The 14,586-nt window shown below is 51.9% G+C and overlaps 1 protein-coding gene across 1 annotated transcript in view; it reads right to left on the bottom strand.

Moving 5' to 3' along the window:
- FBXO36 (F-box protein 36) overlaps nucleotides 1–14,586 on the bottom strand; it is a 109,180-nt gene that overhangs the window by 94,316 nt on the left and 278 nt on the right. The window lies entirely within an intron of this gene.

Genomic DNA, 14,586 nt, shown 5'->3' with positions numbered 1-14,586 from the left:
ATTTCAAGCGGGTAGGGCGTTCGCCTTACAAGCGGCCAACATGGCCGACCCGAGTTCGATTCCTCCGCCCCTCTCGGAGAGCCCGGCAAGCTACCGAGAGTATTCGATATGCCAAACACAGTAACAACAAAGTCTCCAATGGAGACGTTACTGGGCCCGCTCGAGCAAATCGACGATCAACGGGAGGGCCTTTACCTTTTACCTAATTTCTACTTTGGGCCACACCCAGTGATGTTCAGCAGCTGTTCTTGGCTGTGTTCAGAGTGATGCCTGGTGATGTTCAGGGCATTAGGGGACCACATGTGGGGATTTGAACCAGGTCAGAAAGAGGCAAGGCAAGCGCCTTAACCTCTGCGATACGTATCCAACTTCCTCTTCCCCAGTGTTAATTGAACTTCCATTCTGGAAATATATGTATTAAAAAAAAAAAAAAAGGGTGTGCACCGCAGTGTGGGATAAAGGTTCATCCTCTCATCCATTTCCCCTCTTTTGAGTTGCACCTGTTGGTGCTTAGGGCTTATTCCTGGCTCTGGGCTCCAGGCTCCTCCTGGCCGTGCTGAGGGATCAGTCACCCCTGTGCTCACTTCTCCTGCCCACCTTTGTCCCCTTAAAAAGCCATGGCTCCAGATTCCCCTAGCATCAGGGCAGAGCTCCAGGTGATGCTGAAGACTCCCGCATGGCCTCACCCTTGGCTTTAGCCCTCACCTTTGCCCCTGCCCCACCTGCCTGAGGGCAGAACAAGCTCCACTTCCTGTGGAGGGCAGAGAGGCTGCATCGGTGCTCAAGGCACGTCTCCTGGAGAGCTCTCACTAGGCCTGGCATCTTGTTCAGCTGCGGTCGCAGTCTGGCTGGGGTTTATTTGATCAGTCTCCAGCTCCAGAAGGGGAGAGAATATGTCCTTTTGCTCTTTATTACATCCTGGGTGCTTTGCACAGCATCTGGCACCCAGAAGGCATGCTGGCAATTGTTGAATGACTGAATCGACGGCGTTTAAAAAAAAATGTCACGTTGATTTCACAGTACTCTTCAATTCAAAGACTCCAGGACACACCCGTCAAGAGTGAGGAGGCAGAGTTTGATTCCGGGAGGGGTCATTGACGGTGTCTACCCCAATTCCTGTCTCCTCGCTGCAAATACCACATTCAAACAGAGCACTGAATATTGCCGTGCTAAAACGCCGTAGAGACAGAGAGATCAATTCTCTGAGGCCCGATGGGCTGGGACACCTGCTTTGCGTGCAGGTGGCCCATATACAACACTTGGCATCCCCGGATCAGAGCCAGGAGTGACCCCTGCTCCCCCCAGGCACCGGAGCCAGGAGTAAGCCCTGAGTACCACCAGATGTGGCCCCCCCAAACCAAAAACCTTTCCTTAGCTGAATGTAACTGGTAAGATTGTCAAGATCTAATTTTTCTTTGGAGTGTGTGTGTGTGTGGGGGGGGGGGGGGGTGGCTTTGGCCCTACCCAGCAGTATAAAAGGTAAAGGCCCTCCCGTTGATCGTCGATTTGCTCGAGCGGGCCCAGTAATGTCTCCACTGGAGACTTGTTGTTACTGTGTCTGGCATATCGAATACTCTCGGTAGCTTGCCGGGCTCTCCGAGAGGGGCGGAGGAATCGAACTTGGGTCGGCCATGTTGGCCGCTTGTAAGGCGAACGCCCTACCGCTGTGCTATCGCTCCAGACCCAGCAGTATACTCTAGGTCTACTCCTGAATCCAGGGCACCATGTGGTGTATGGGACTAAACCCTGGGACCCTGCATGAAGAGCATGTGCCCTGTCCTTGGTGCTGTCTGTCTCCCTGGCCAGACGGGCCAATATGTGTGGGATTTGGGCCACTCCCTTGACGCTGGCAGGCTCTTCTGGGATCAGTGTTCAGGAAGTTCCTCCCAGAGGTCTGGGGAACTTCCTGAAGGGTCTCTGTGGCCCTTCCAGAAACACCCGGGCTTGAGGAACATATCCCCTGTCCAGAGGTGGCCCTGCCCTTGGTCTAGCCTCAGCTCGCCTCTGGGCCTCAGAAATTTCGCTGCCCCCACCGTTCCGTCACATCAGTGTGTCTTCTGAGCCACCCCAGGGGGGTGCTCAGGGCTTACTCCTGGCTCTGTGCTCAGGGATCACTCCAGGTGGGGCTTGGGAGACCATAATGGGTGCCCGGGATTGACCTTGGGTCGGCTGTGTGTAGGGCAAGCGCCCTCCTGCTTGTACCTGTCCAGGTGTGTGCTGTGATTTCTCAGGGGTCCAGGATTTTATGCCAAGCTTGTGCTTCTGCGCCTGTCCTGTTGTTCACGCTCTCTCTCTCCGCTGCGACCTGCCGCGCAGAGGTGGGGAGCCAGAGGCCCGGTTAGAGCCCGGCCTCGCCAGACAATCACACGCTTGTAAGAAAACTCCCTGTGCTCAGCGCTGACGGATGCTTTCCTCTGGGGCTGGTCCCAAAACATGTTCAATGAGGTTTTGAGGCACAAGCGCACGCAATAAAACTTGGGTCTATGAAACATTCGCGGGCGTAGGTGTTTCTTCTGGACAACGAGTTTTCAGCTACAGAAACATTCCCAAGAGGAGATGGGAACAAGGTCACCAGTGGAACCTCACAGGGACATCTGTTTGTGAAACCAAAGGAGAACCTGAAAGCAAGTCATTATTCTTGTTTTTTTGGGCCACACCTGGTGGTGCTCAGGGTTTACTCCTGGTGGGGCTTCGGGGACCATATGGGGTGCCAGGGATCAAACTTGGCTCAGCCGCGTGCAAGGCAAGCCCCTAATTTCTGTGCCATTCTCTGACCTGCTTCCTGGCCACTTCCTCTCGGTGGTCCTTGTTGCTGACCCGAGCTAGTATTGCGTGCACAGAAGGCAGCCCTGGCCTCCTCTTGGTCTGGGGCTCGGCCCAATCCAGGCCTCAGGAATCTCCCACTGAGACTCTCTCCCTCCCCACGCAAACCTTCTTGTACTCAGTCTTGTGGCCAGAACCACAAGCTTCCTGAGGGAGCCGCCCCTGTAAGCCCCACCTGGGACTTGGGCAGCCAAGGACACCTAAATTGCCCTTTCTCAGTTTTACAGAGCAGGGAAAAAAAATTTTGGGGGGGGGTGGTTATTGTCCCCCACTAAAGGAGAAGCCTCTTTCTGCATTACTGCTTTCAACCTGGCTCCAACGTGCAAAGCACTTGCTCCAGCTCTCAAGTAATCTCTCCTCAGCACTATAATATATATATGTATAATATATATATATAATTAAAAAACTTCTACTATTATAGGGGCTGGAGCGATAGCACAGCAGGTAGGGTGTTTGCCTTGCACGTGGCTGATCCGGGTTCGATTCCTCTGTCCCTCTCGGAGAGTCTGGCAAGCTACCGAGAATATCCTGCTCGTATGACAGAGCCAGGCAAGCTCCCCATGGCGTATTCGAGATGCCAAAAACATAACAAGTTTCACGATGGTGATGTTACTGGTGCCCTCGAGCAAATCGATGAACAATGGGAGGACAGTGCTACAGTGGACAGTGCTACTATTATCTTCAGTACGGGGTTACACTGGAGGTGCTCGGGGGCCATGAGGTGCCGGGCATTGAACCCAAAGCTCCTGCATACAAAGTATGTGTGCAGCTTGTTATGCTATCTCTGACCTGCAACTATTTTGTTTTCAAATGAAATCTACTCTCTACTCAAAACAGAATCCCTTTTTTTGGGGGGAGTGGGGAGCACACTCAACAGTGCTCCAGGCTTACGGGATCATACCTGATCCTGGGGAATCAAACCCGGGTCTGTCTCGTGCAAGACAAGCGCGTTACCTGCAGTCCGATCTCTCTGTGCCTCAAAATAATCTTGTAACAAAATTAAAAGCAGACCTTAGACGTAAGGTTTCTAAATGCATCAAGCACAATGGGGAAGTAATGAAAGCCTTCCCGTAAATCTCACCGGTATCGCCCTACCGTGGGCTGCGCGATCTCCCACCGGGAGGGCAGATGTGTGGGTAAGAAAGGAAGGGCACCGCCATCACGCACAGACGGCATGCCAGGAAACCCGAGAACCAACTATGAGAAGCAGGGTCATAGCAAATCGCCAGATAAAAGGAAATACAGCAGAAACATTTTCTTATCATGCTTTTTTTAATTATTACTTACAAATAAAAAATGCATTTTTGGGACTCTTACAATAAAATGTCCAAGCACTGAGAAATCTAACAAAACATATGTAAGATTTTGACTTCTAACCCCAGGAATTAACTGAGCAAAATTTAAAAGACCCGAAAGACTCTTCTGGAAAACGCTGTTTCTTTCCGGCTTCCCTGTTGCTGTGGCCTGGGTCACACGCACGTCTGGCTGTGGTGCTCACTGGGGGTTTCACAGGAGGTCGGGGTGTTTGCCCACTCCACTCGGTGCTTCCTGGGCCACACCAGGGCTTGCTCTTGACTCTGAGCTCAGGGATCACTGCTCAGGGGTCACTCAGGGTGTTGGGGGACCCAACGGGGTGCCCCGGATCACATGCACGACAGCAGGCAAGCGCCTTCCCTGCTGGACTCTCTCTCTGACCCCAGTGCTCACACTCTTTTTTTTTTTTTTTTTAATTTTTGGGTCACACCTGGCAATGCACAGGGCTTACTCCTGGTTCATGCACTCAGGAATTACCCTTGGCGGTGCCCGGGGGACCATATGGGATGCTGGGAATCGAACCTGGGTTGGCCGCATGCAAGGCAAAGGCCCTACCCGCTGTGCTATCACTCCAGCCCCAGTGCTCACACTCTTACCTGAGGTGTAGGTATAGTGCTGATGCTTGGTGGGGAGGGGTGGAGGGGTGGGGTCTCACACGTGCACACCCTCCTTACGCCTGGATACTGTGGAGCTGGGAATCACACCCAGTGGAGATGTCAGGCTTGTCGCTGCCAGGATCACGCTTGGTGCGAGAGAGAGACTTGGGACTTGACTAGTGACCAGATGCCGGCAATGCTGGTGCCCTGAGGTCTGTCCTAGTGTACCTTCAGCACCCCTCCCCCCCAAACCCAATTTCTAAAAGGAAGGATATACTTCTTTGGGTAAGTAGATTGGAAACTTGATGTTTTAAAGTCATCAATTCTCACAATGGATCTATTCAGTCGGAATCAGCCAAACCACCCAGTAGGTATCTGTGTGGAAACTGTAAGCTGATGACAAGAAGAAATTCAGCAATGCAGTGGTGAGCTACCTGAAGGGCACCCACTACAGGTGCTGGATAGAGAGGACGTCGAGTGGGGCATTTACCTTGAACGCGACACTCCGGGTTCCATCCCTGGCACTACATATGGTCCTCCAACCCCCGGCCAGGAGTGCTCCCTGAGCACCAATGGATATGGCCTATCTTCTCTCAACACCCCCCCCCCCCCCAAAACCAAAAGCAAAAAACCCCCAAAGTCATTACACTCATTTTCACAGAAAGGGGCCGTTTGAATACTAGAAGCAGGAAATGCAATCTGGATACGCAAAACATTTCTTTGGCCTTTGCTGTTACCCAGCGGGCACCCTGGGGGTTCCCCAAAAGCACGCTCTCTCTAGCACGTCAGCTCTGGAGATGCTCGGAGGAAATCGCTCACAGGATTTGAAAGGCGATGGAAGTTCTGGTGAAGAGAAGGAAACAGAATGTTTAGCCCAGGGTGCTCCCTTCTAACTGGACCCTTGAGCCTTCGTCTGAGCTGCAGACGGGGCCTTGGGCAGGTGAAGGTTTACACCTGCTCACACAGAGGCCGTGATGCAAGGCCAAAGTTTCAAAGAGTAAAGACTAAAAAGGACACGTGAAGCAGGCACGGTCTTTTCCCGAGCAATAGCAGGCTCATACCTGAGCCCTCAGACCCGTGACCTCATTATGCCGTGAGCCAACTGACACGGCTTCGACGCTGGGCCAAGAGCTAGGAACCGAGCCGGAGGAACCAAGGATCCATGACTCATGTGACTCCCAATTAAGTGCTCTACTGCCCCATATAATTAGGAGGCAAATGTGTGTCGCAGGCTTGAGCCTGGAGAAGGTGAGACCGCGGTGGTGTTCTGGAGGGAAGGACGACGCTGGGACGGGGCCCCACCCAATGGGTGGACAGTCTGGGCCAGCCCCAAAGGATGCTCTGTGCAATTTCCACCCCCACCCCCCAGGGCCTCTTCTTCTGTCCCCCAAAGCGCCACCTGCCACTTCGAAAGATCAAATGGAATCGCCAGTGACGAGGAAGGATTTCGCAACTCTAATTTGGCATATCCTAGGGTGTTGCCAGCTTGGTAGTCATTTTTCCAAAGCGTGTCACACGTGAGGGCCAGGAGACAGGACGCCCCAACACCGGGGGAACCTGTAGGGCAGGACTGGGGCTGTTTACTACCGCCGGACTCCGAAGGACAGGCCGGGGCCAGGCTGGGCGTTGAGCCGCCCCGAGGTATGGCGCAGGGGAAAAGCTGTCTCTGCAGGGCAGCGGGAGTGACCTAGGGCTTGGGGGGAGGGGCAGCTGGCAAGGAAGCTAAGTCCAGGCGAGACACAGTGAGGGGCAAAGGAAAGAAACCTGTACACCCTTCGGGCGGAGTTGGGGCCTTCAAAGGAGCGGCGGGAGTTCTCCCCAGGTGCCAAGGGCAACGGTGGCCGGGGCGCAGAATGGGCATCAGAGGCTTCATATCTGGACAGCGGGGAAGTTGCCTTAGTGTCCGCGACAGAGTGGAATGGTTAGGTTGTTTTTCGCTCTTCTCCAGGGGACACTAGGGGGTGCGGGGTGTGGCTAGTGAAATCTGACTGGGGGTTCCTGACTCGCCACACCAGGTTGAATGTACTCCATCTGGCTCCCCAAACACGCGATCTAATGACTGTATAGAATGATTCTGTCTGCACGAGAAAGTTTGCTCTTGAAATTTCACCACTGGGGACCTGATAGTTTTCTTTGTGGACCACCCCCTGCTTTTTTTTTGGGGGGGGGTCACACCCGGCATTCCAAAGGGGTTACTCCTGGCTTATGCACTCAGGAATTACTCCTGGCAGTGCTCAGGGGACCATATGGGATGCTGTGACTCGAACCTGGGTCGGCTGCATGCATGGCAAACACCTCTCCCCCTGCTTTTTTCTCCAGTAACTTTTTCCACTTAGGAGTACAACCCCCCCCACCATACGAGGCAAGCGAGGGCAACCCCCCCCCCCCCCGCCCACACACACACAAACACACTCCGGTTACCTCCCATTCTCAGATACCAAAATCTTAAAGAGTTGTGACAAGCCCATCTGCGCCCATTTGAAACTTGTTGAAACGGAACAGATCCCTGTGCGCCAATGGAGACATCAGGATCTCGGGTGACCCGGTGATCAACACTGGTGCAGGCAGGTGCTGAGGCAGGGGGCAGTGACACGGCTGCTTCCACTTTCACTTCCAACTGGCACTGCTTTTCTCTGGTCACACAGATCTTCAGCAGAAAAATTCCCTCTTCGGAATGAGCGACGCAGTAAGTGAAACCCTAAACTCCTGAAGAGTGAGTCACTCTAGGTGGTGTTTTTCCCTCTGAAACTTTATTTCAAGTGTATATGGGCTGGGGCTGGATGGTTGAGCAGCTGCTTTGCATGAATGAAACCCTAGGTTTGATCCTGGCTTTATATGGTTCCCTGAGCACTGAACGAGGAGTAGCCTTCCAGGACTGTGTGCTCCCCTTCCCCCACACACATTTAAACTTTACAAACATTTATCTAAAACACAGTAAAATGTTTCTTTTTTCTTTTTTTTTTTTTGTGGTAGCAAAGATCAAATCCAGAACCACACATCTCACACGTACAAGGCAAAAATCCTCCCCCATCATGTCTTGGGTCGGAGTGCTAGCTTAGCAGCAGTCCACTTGCTCAGGGGGCTACTCCTGGCTTTGTGCTCAGGCATCATTCCCAGCAATGCTCAGGGCTGGGGATTGCACTGGAACCTGCCACATCCGAGGCAAGCAACTTTACCCCGTACTATCTCTCTGGCTCCCAAAACTTTGGGACAGACAAATAAATGACTTCACCCACGGTGCTCCTAGTGGAGCTCAAGGGATCACTTCTGGCGGTGTACTGGAGACCACATGCAGTGCCAGGGATCGAACCAAATTTGGCTGCAGGCAAGTCTTAACCTCTATGCCACAATCTCTCTGGCACACCTAAGACATTTTTAATGGAATCACTCCATGTTTAGCCCAGCAACTTGTTAAGACTTAATTTGGCTGGCTGAAATAGACACTCATCATAAAGTTGTACACGTCTGCACTGCGTTGTTCTCTGCTATAAACGAATCACACTTTAGCCTTATTTCCGGGATGGAGGAGAAAGATGCTTTTACAATTACTACACCCTTCTGGTGTCTGTATCCCTACATGCACATAAAGTCTGCTTTGACCGAAACCCCAGGCGTGGAGCTGCTGGTCACAGGGGCCTGGGTCAGCCTTTCCTACGAGGCTGAGGGCAAAGCTTTACCGTGGGCCTTGGCTGGCAATCCCCTGGGTGCTTGTGCTCCGAGGTCCAGCAGATGCCAGCCTGCAAGGGTAGTTTGCTTTCATTCCTTTTTCAGAAGTCACCAAGCGGGCAGCTTCCTGTCCCAGGCTGGCATGTGACCTCAGGTGTTTTCAGTTCATCAGCTGCAACAACTCCGCAGTGGGTCAAACATACTTGCCATTTTTGGAGAGTAAATTTGCTTCTCCCCGAGATAACAACATTAGCTCCTGGTGCCTTTCTGAAGTTTTAAATAGGATTTAATAAGACAGATAAAATAAGACCAAGGGCGAAGACCGTGGTGCAAGGGCTGAAGCACACACCCGGCCCTGGGTTTTAGCCCAGCACCACCAGGTGTGCTGTCCTCCACAATCACAAAAATTAAAAAAAAACAATCGATTACCCCCAATTTTTTTTGGGGGGGGGGCGTCATACCTGGTGGTGCTCAGGAACTACTCCTGACTGGTTACTCGAAGTCACTCTCAGCGACTACTTGCGGAGCAGGGCTGCCGAGGGCTAGACCACCTATTACTGGAAGTAAGAGGCTGGTTGCCTGCGTCGCCCCTGCTCGGCATAAGGTTCCCGACGAGAACAGTTTGTTGGTATTTATCATGCTGAACCTATGCCACCAGTTCTGATCACCGGAGGGAAACACTTCTCTTTCCAGTGAGCAAAGAAGCCAGATTTTCAAGATGAAAATACAGGCACGATAGCCTTCTGGGGCCTCCTAAAGTGATTTTTGTTTTCTCTAAACTCAGATTTTCAAGTGTTTATACTGTTCATTAACTTGATCATTGCTCACGAACTTCCTCAGGATTTTAAAAACAAAGGGGCAGGACCGATAGTTCAGAGGGGAGGGCATTTGCCTTGCACATGTCTGACCTGGATTCAGTCCCTGGCATCCCATATGGGCCCCTGAGCACTGCCAGGAATAATTCCTGAGCGCAGAGCCAGCAGTAACCCTTGAGCATTGCCAGGTGTGACCCAAAAAGAAAACAAAAATTTAAAAAACAAATAAACAAACAAAGAAAAAGTCAGGGGTCAGGGCCAGAAGATTTGTACTGGGGTGCTTGTCTGGCATGCAGTCAACCCGGGCTCGAATCCCCTGCACCACACATGGTGCTCTGAGCACTGCCAGGTCTCACTTCTAGGCATAAGAACTCTGGAGCAAGGCACAGGGCCCAGGCAACGACAGCTTCCCCAACCACCAAAACATCAAAAAACCCAAAACCAAAAGCCCAAACCCCAAAGTTCGAGCATTCAACTGGGTGCATAAATTAGGTCCTAACTCTGTTCTCAGAGCAGATGATCTGCTTAATGAGGGGCCTTCGGTTCACCGAGGTTATGCAGCTAGACCAGCGCCCGGCACATCAGAATCACTGAGTGACATGCTGCTAAGAGGCAGGCCTCTTCTCGAAAGTCCCATCTCCAGAGCAAGTGCCAAGTTGCTGGTTAAAAACAAGGAAAGGGGGCTAGAGAGACAGTTCAGAGCTTCAGGCGCTCACTTTGGAGGCTGCTGGCCCAGTGTGGGCACTGCTCGGTACAGCTCAGCAGGGGCACAGCGGGGGGAGCCTGCAGGGCTTGGGCAGCCGTGTACCCCCAGGCCCTGGCACTGCACCGAGAGCACTGCTAGACAAATGGGAAACTGCAAATCAAACATACAAAATGAGTAAGGCACTTGTCTTGCGCATGGCCGACCCGCGTTTGATCCCCAGCATCCCATGTGGTCTTCTGCGCACCCACGTAGAGCCAGGAGCAAGCCCAGAGAATTGCCAGGTGTGGCCCCCCACACAAAAACAAAACAAATAATGAATAAGGAAAGGCTCCTTAGTCAGAAACGTAACTTAAGACTTCCCTTGAGGCCAATTGTGAAATATCCTTGGCTTAAACAAGACTCAATAATGTTGACAGTCCTAACATACTATAAAGCTACTATTTTAAACATGATTAGAATTCAATAAATGAAAATATACATACTACTGAAACTAGAAAATAATGGGAGACTGGAGAGATGGTTCAGTGGGTAAAGCACTTGCTTCCCACATGGCCCGGCCTGGGTTCAATCCCCAGCATCCCAGAGCACTGCCAGAAGTAAGTCTTGAGTATCCTGGGTGTGGACCAAAAATCAACACACCAAACAAAAACAAATCACCAATCCCCCCCCCCCCCATCCCAAATCCCCAAGCTAAACTGGAGAATAACTGGATCAGTTGGCTCAGAGAGACAGTAGAGCAGGTAAGGCACTTGCCAACGCAGGCCCAATCATTAGCACCTCATGTGGTTCATCCTCCCCCCCAAACATCTGGTGTCCCACTAGAAATGAATGATCCCTGAGCTCAGGGCCAGGAATGGTCCCAAACAAAAAACCCTCCACAAATAATTAATTTTTTTGTTATTTCTTGGGCCATACTCAGCAGCGTTGAGGGCTTGCTCTTGGCTTTTCGCTGCTTGGGGGATGATACATGGTGCTGGGGATTGAATCCAGGTTGGCAGCATACAAGGCGAGCATTTTACCCTGGGGACTGTCTCCAGCCCTTGATTGGATACATTTTTTATTTAGAAAGCAGGGCACCGAATTTTCTAAGAGCTGAGATCACAATCACAATCATCCTGTTGTTTGTCTGATTGCCCTGAGCAGGCACCAGTACCGTCTCCTTTGTCCTAGCCCTGAGATTCTAAAAAGTGCCACATTCAAGGCTCTTTCAGGGTTAGGAGAATGAGACCCATCATTGTTACTGGTATTTGGCTTATTGGGTACGCCACGGGGAGTTTGCCAGACTATGCCGTGTGGGCAGGTCTAAGAGCTGAGAACTAAAATATATTGATCCCAACCTCTATTTTTTTCAGTAGTTTTCAGAAAAAAAAAAAGAAAAAACACTTTGGGCTGGAGAGAAAGTGCTACCACAGGTTAGGCACTTGTCTTGCACATGGCATGTCTTGGGGGTTTGATCCTGGCACCCACCCTCCCCATATGGTCCCTTGGGTATGGAAGTTATCCCTGAGCATGGATCCAGGTGTAAACCTTGAGCAGTCACAGGGTGTGGCCCCAAATAAACAAAACATAATCTCATCACATTAAGTGGGAAGACCTCTATTAACATCCTCCTCCCTCCCACCATGCACGCCACACCCAGCAGTACTTGAGGGGAGGGTGTCACTGCTCCCAGTGGTGCTCCAGGGACCATATGACACCAAAGGTCAAACTCAGGGTGACTAAATCAAGCATGTGCTCAAGACCTTTGAGCTATCTACCTGGTTCTCTACATGTACTTTTATTTTTATTTTCAGGTCATGCGGGCATCCCGCATGCCAAAGATGAACGGTGGCCCTCTGACTACAGGATCTCCCTGGTGTTAAAAATAAATTTTTAATGTAGCAGAACAAGCAAGAAAACAAAGGAAATATTTACATACATTATGCATTTAATTCTGGACTATGCTAACGGTGATATGAATGATATTAATGAGATGGCTATCTACCCTCAAATCCATGCCAAATGTGCAGTTATTTGGATTAATAACTAAAATAAAAGCAGTGAAAAACGATAAATGAAGGAATCAAGAGAAGGAAGAAGCCATATATAAAACACTGGGCATATTTTGGATAATAAACATTTTGGAGAAAAATGGCAGCAAATGAGAAGGGGAAAAAAGCACAAGTTAATTTTAGAAAGTTGCTCTAGAAAAACGAGCATCTTATAAGACACATTTTAATTCTAGTCTTTTAGTACTTATTTATGTCAGACCACCTCTTACTGGTTGTTTGGTTTCCTGTGCTGAGACTTAGAAAAATTATCTTGTGGTTAGAAAATAGCATATTCTCAAAATGGTTGACTGCAAAGAATTTTTTGGGCTTACTATTTTTTACTTACAAATTTTACTTTAGAAAGAGTGAATTAATCAGACTAGAGACAAACTCCAACAGGGTAGAACTGTAGTGAATATATTTAGTTCTGCTTACAAAAAAAAAAGGATCAGATTTTGAAAAGGAGTCTCTATCCAAGCAAGTGACAGGAAGAAGAGAGCCTAGGGATGGACACATTAAGGAGGGTTTTTGATTTGTGAAAACACACACAGAAAGAAAATCAAAAGAAAAGAAAAACAACAACAAAAAAAAGGATTTCATTTGAAGCAGTAGGAACGCCAAGTGCCCCAGCGCCACCAGCGAGCAAAGAAGAACATCATCAACAACAGAGGCATTCTTGGGGAAACTGATCCCAGGAGGGATGGCTAACTTACTCGGGTATAAACAAGTATTTGACTGGTATGGCTCAGGACATTAGATTCCGGCAGAGCTGTTAATACCAGATTCTCAAAAAAAAAAAAAAGAATTTTTGAATTAAAAAAAATTTTTTTTTAAAGACCAATTATAGGAACCTCTGTGGTACTTTTGTGGGACACCCACGCAGAGTTCTGGGCTTACGGAACAACGTACGTGGTGCCAGGGTTATAGCTGCGTGGGCAGCGCGGAGGGCAAGGCAATTCTCACCGCACTATCTCCCGGGCATCTAAGTAGACAAATCTTGGATTTTTCGAAAGCGGAGCACCGATGTGTCACCTTACTGGAGGTGGATGCCAACACAGAGTTAAGGATCTGGGAAGACAATGTTGCTTTTGGTTGACCTGCCGTGTAGGAAACTGCCCAAAGGCTCGGCTCCTACTTCTAAAAACCAAGTGCAAAGAACGCTCCTCCCAAAAGCTGTCCTTAAAAGAAAGGCACTTCCAGAAACCCCCGACGGTGTAGATTCCGTCAAAAAAAAAAAAAAAAGGACTTTAATTGAAATTTTGCGACCGGGCTGTCCTGCCCTGCTCGCAGCAGTTAATAAATCTCAGATTTTCAATATAAGATGGACCTCGGGGTTTTTCGGGGATCGGTGCCGGGATTCGAACCCAGAGCCTCGTGCCCACAGCGCCTGTGTCCCTCCCTTCCCATCATCGGGTTTACCTCGCCCAACCCCCGTCATTTCTGCTTTTAAAAATGCTGTTTGCAAACTGTAAAAAAAAAAAAAAAATTCCGCGACTTACGACAGTGCCCGGGGGGCGGGGGGTGGGGACCAAAAAACGGCCAAAATATCTGTCCCCAAGCAAAGAGACACAAAGTTCGACATTTCATTTAATCAACCTCTCCTAAAACCCGGGGTGGGGGGGTGGGTGGGTGGGGGGCGGAGTGCCAGGTATCCGGCTCAGCCTCCCCTCCCACCCCCCCACCCCCGAGCCCGGGTCCGAGCGGAAGCCCCGGGGCACTGGTTCGTAGCTGTGTGTGTGTGTGGGGGGGCGGTGTGTGTATATATATATATGTGTGTGTGTGTGTGACAGCCCCCCCCCCCCAACCCCCGAGCCCACCTCCGTCAGCACCCCGGAGTCGCACGGCCGGGCCGACGGTTACTTGCCGGGCGGAAACCCGGTCCTCCGGCTTATTGTTGCCGAGCCGATGTCATTGTGGGTGGGGCCGACGCGCCGAGCGGCCCCGACACTCGCGCACCGCCCCCCACCCCGCACACTTTCCATGGGACGGAAGAGGGGCTCCGACAAGGTAACGGGGAAGGGGACGGGACGCCCGCGGCTCCCGGGGGCGCAGCCCGTCGCCAGAGGTCCCAGCTGAGATCGGGGACGGGGAGGAGGAGTGGGAGGAGTGGGAGGGGGAGGGGGAGGGGAAAAATACAAAAAAAAAAAGAAAAAAACCGCCCGCCCGTCCGCGTCCAAGTCCTACCCTGGGCCCGAGCTCGGCCCCGGCTCCCCTCCCCGCCGCCGCCGGCGCCGCCTCGGGACAGTTGGTGTCGCCGCTCACGCCCAGGGCGGCCGCACGCCAGGCCGGGGCCGCCCGTTTGTCCCCCTTCGCGCGGAGAGAACTCTGCGGGTAGGCGGCCGGCGGGGAGCGCGGAGCGGGCGGCGGCGGCGCGGCGGGGGAGGCCGAGGCGAGGCGAGGGGAGGCTCGCCGGAGGGGGGACGAGTCGAGGCCGGGGCCGGGGCCGGGGCTGGGGCAGGGGCAGGGGAGCGACGCGCGGGGCGCCCTCCGGGCCGGCCCAGGGAGGCCCGAGGTGACGAGGGAAAATTCTCTCGGCTCGGAGCCGGGGCCCGGCGCTTCCGGCGGGCCGCGGGCCGCTCCCGGCCTAGCGCGGCTTCGCGTTCCCCGCGCGCCACCGGGGCGGGCCGGGGAGACAG

Source organism: Sorex fumeus, unplaced genomic scaffold, assembly GCF_029834395.1.
Source record: "Sorex fumeus unplaced genomic scaffold, SorFum_2.1 ptg000005l, whole genome shotgun sequence".
Lineage (NCBI taxonomy): Eukaryota > Metazoa > Chordata > Mammalia > Eulipotyphla > Soricidae > Sorex > Sorex fumeus.
Note: the sequence above shows the minus strand (reverse complement) of the source record. Positions and strands in the feature narration are given on the sequence as shown.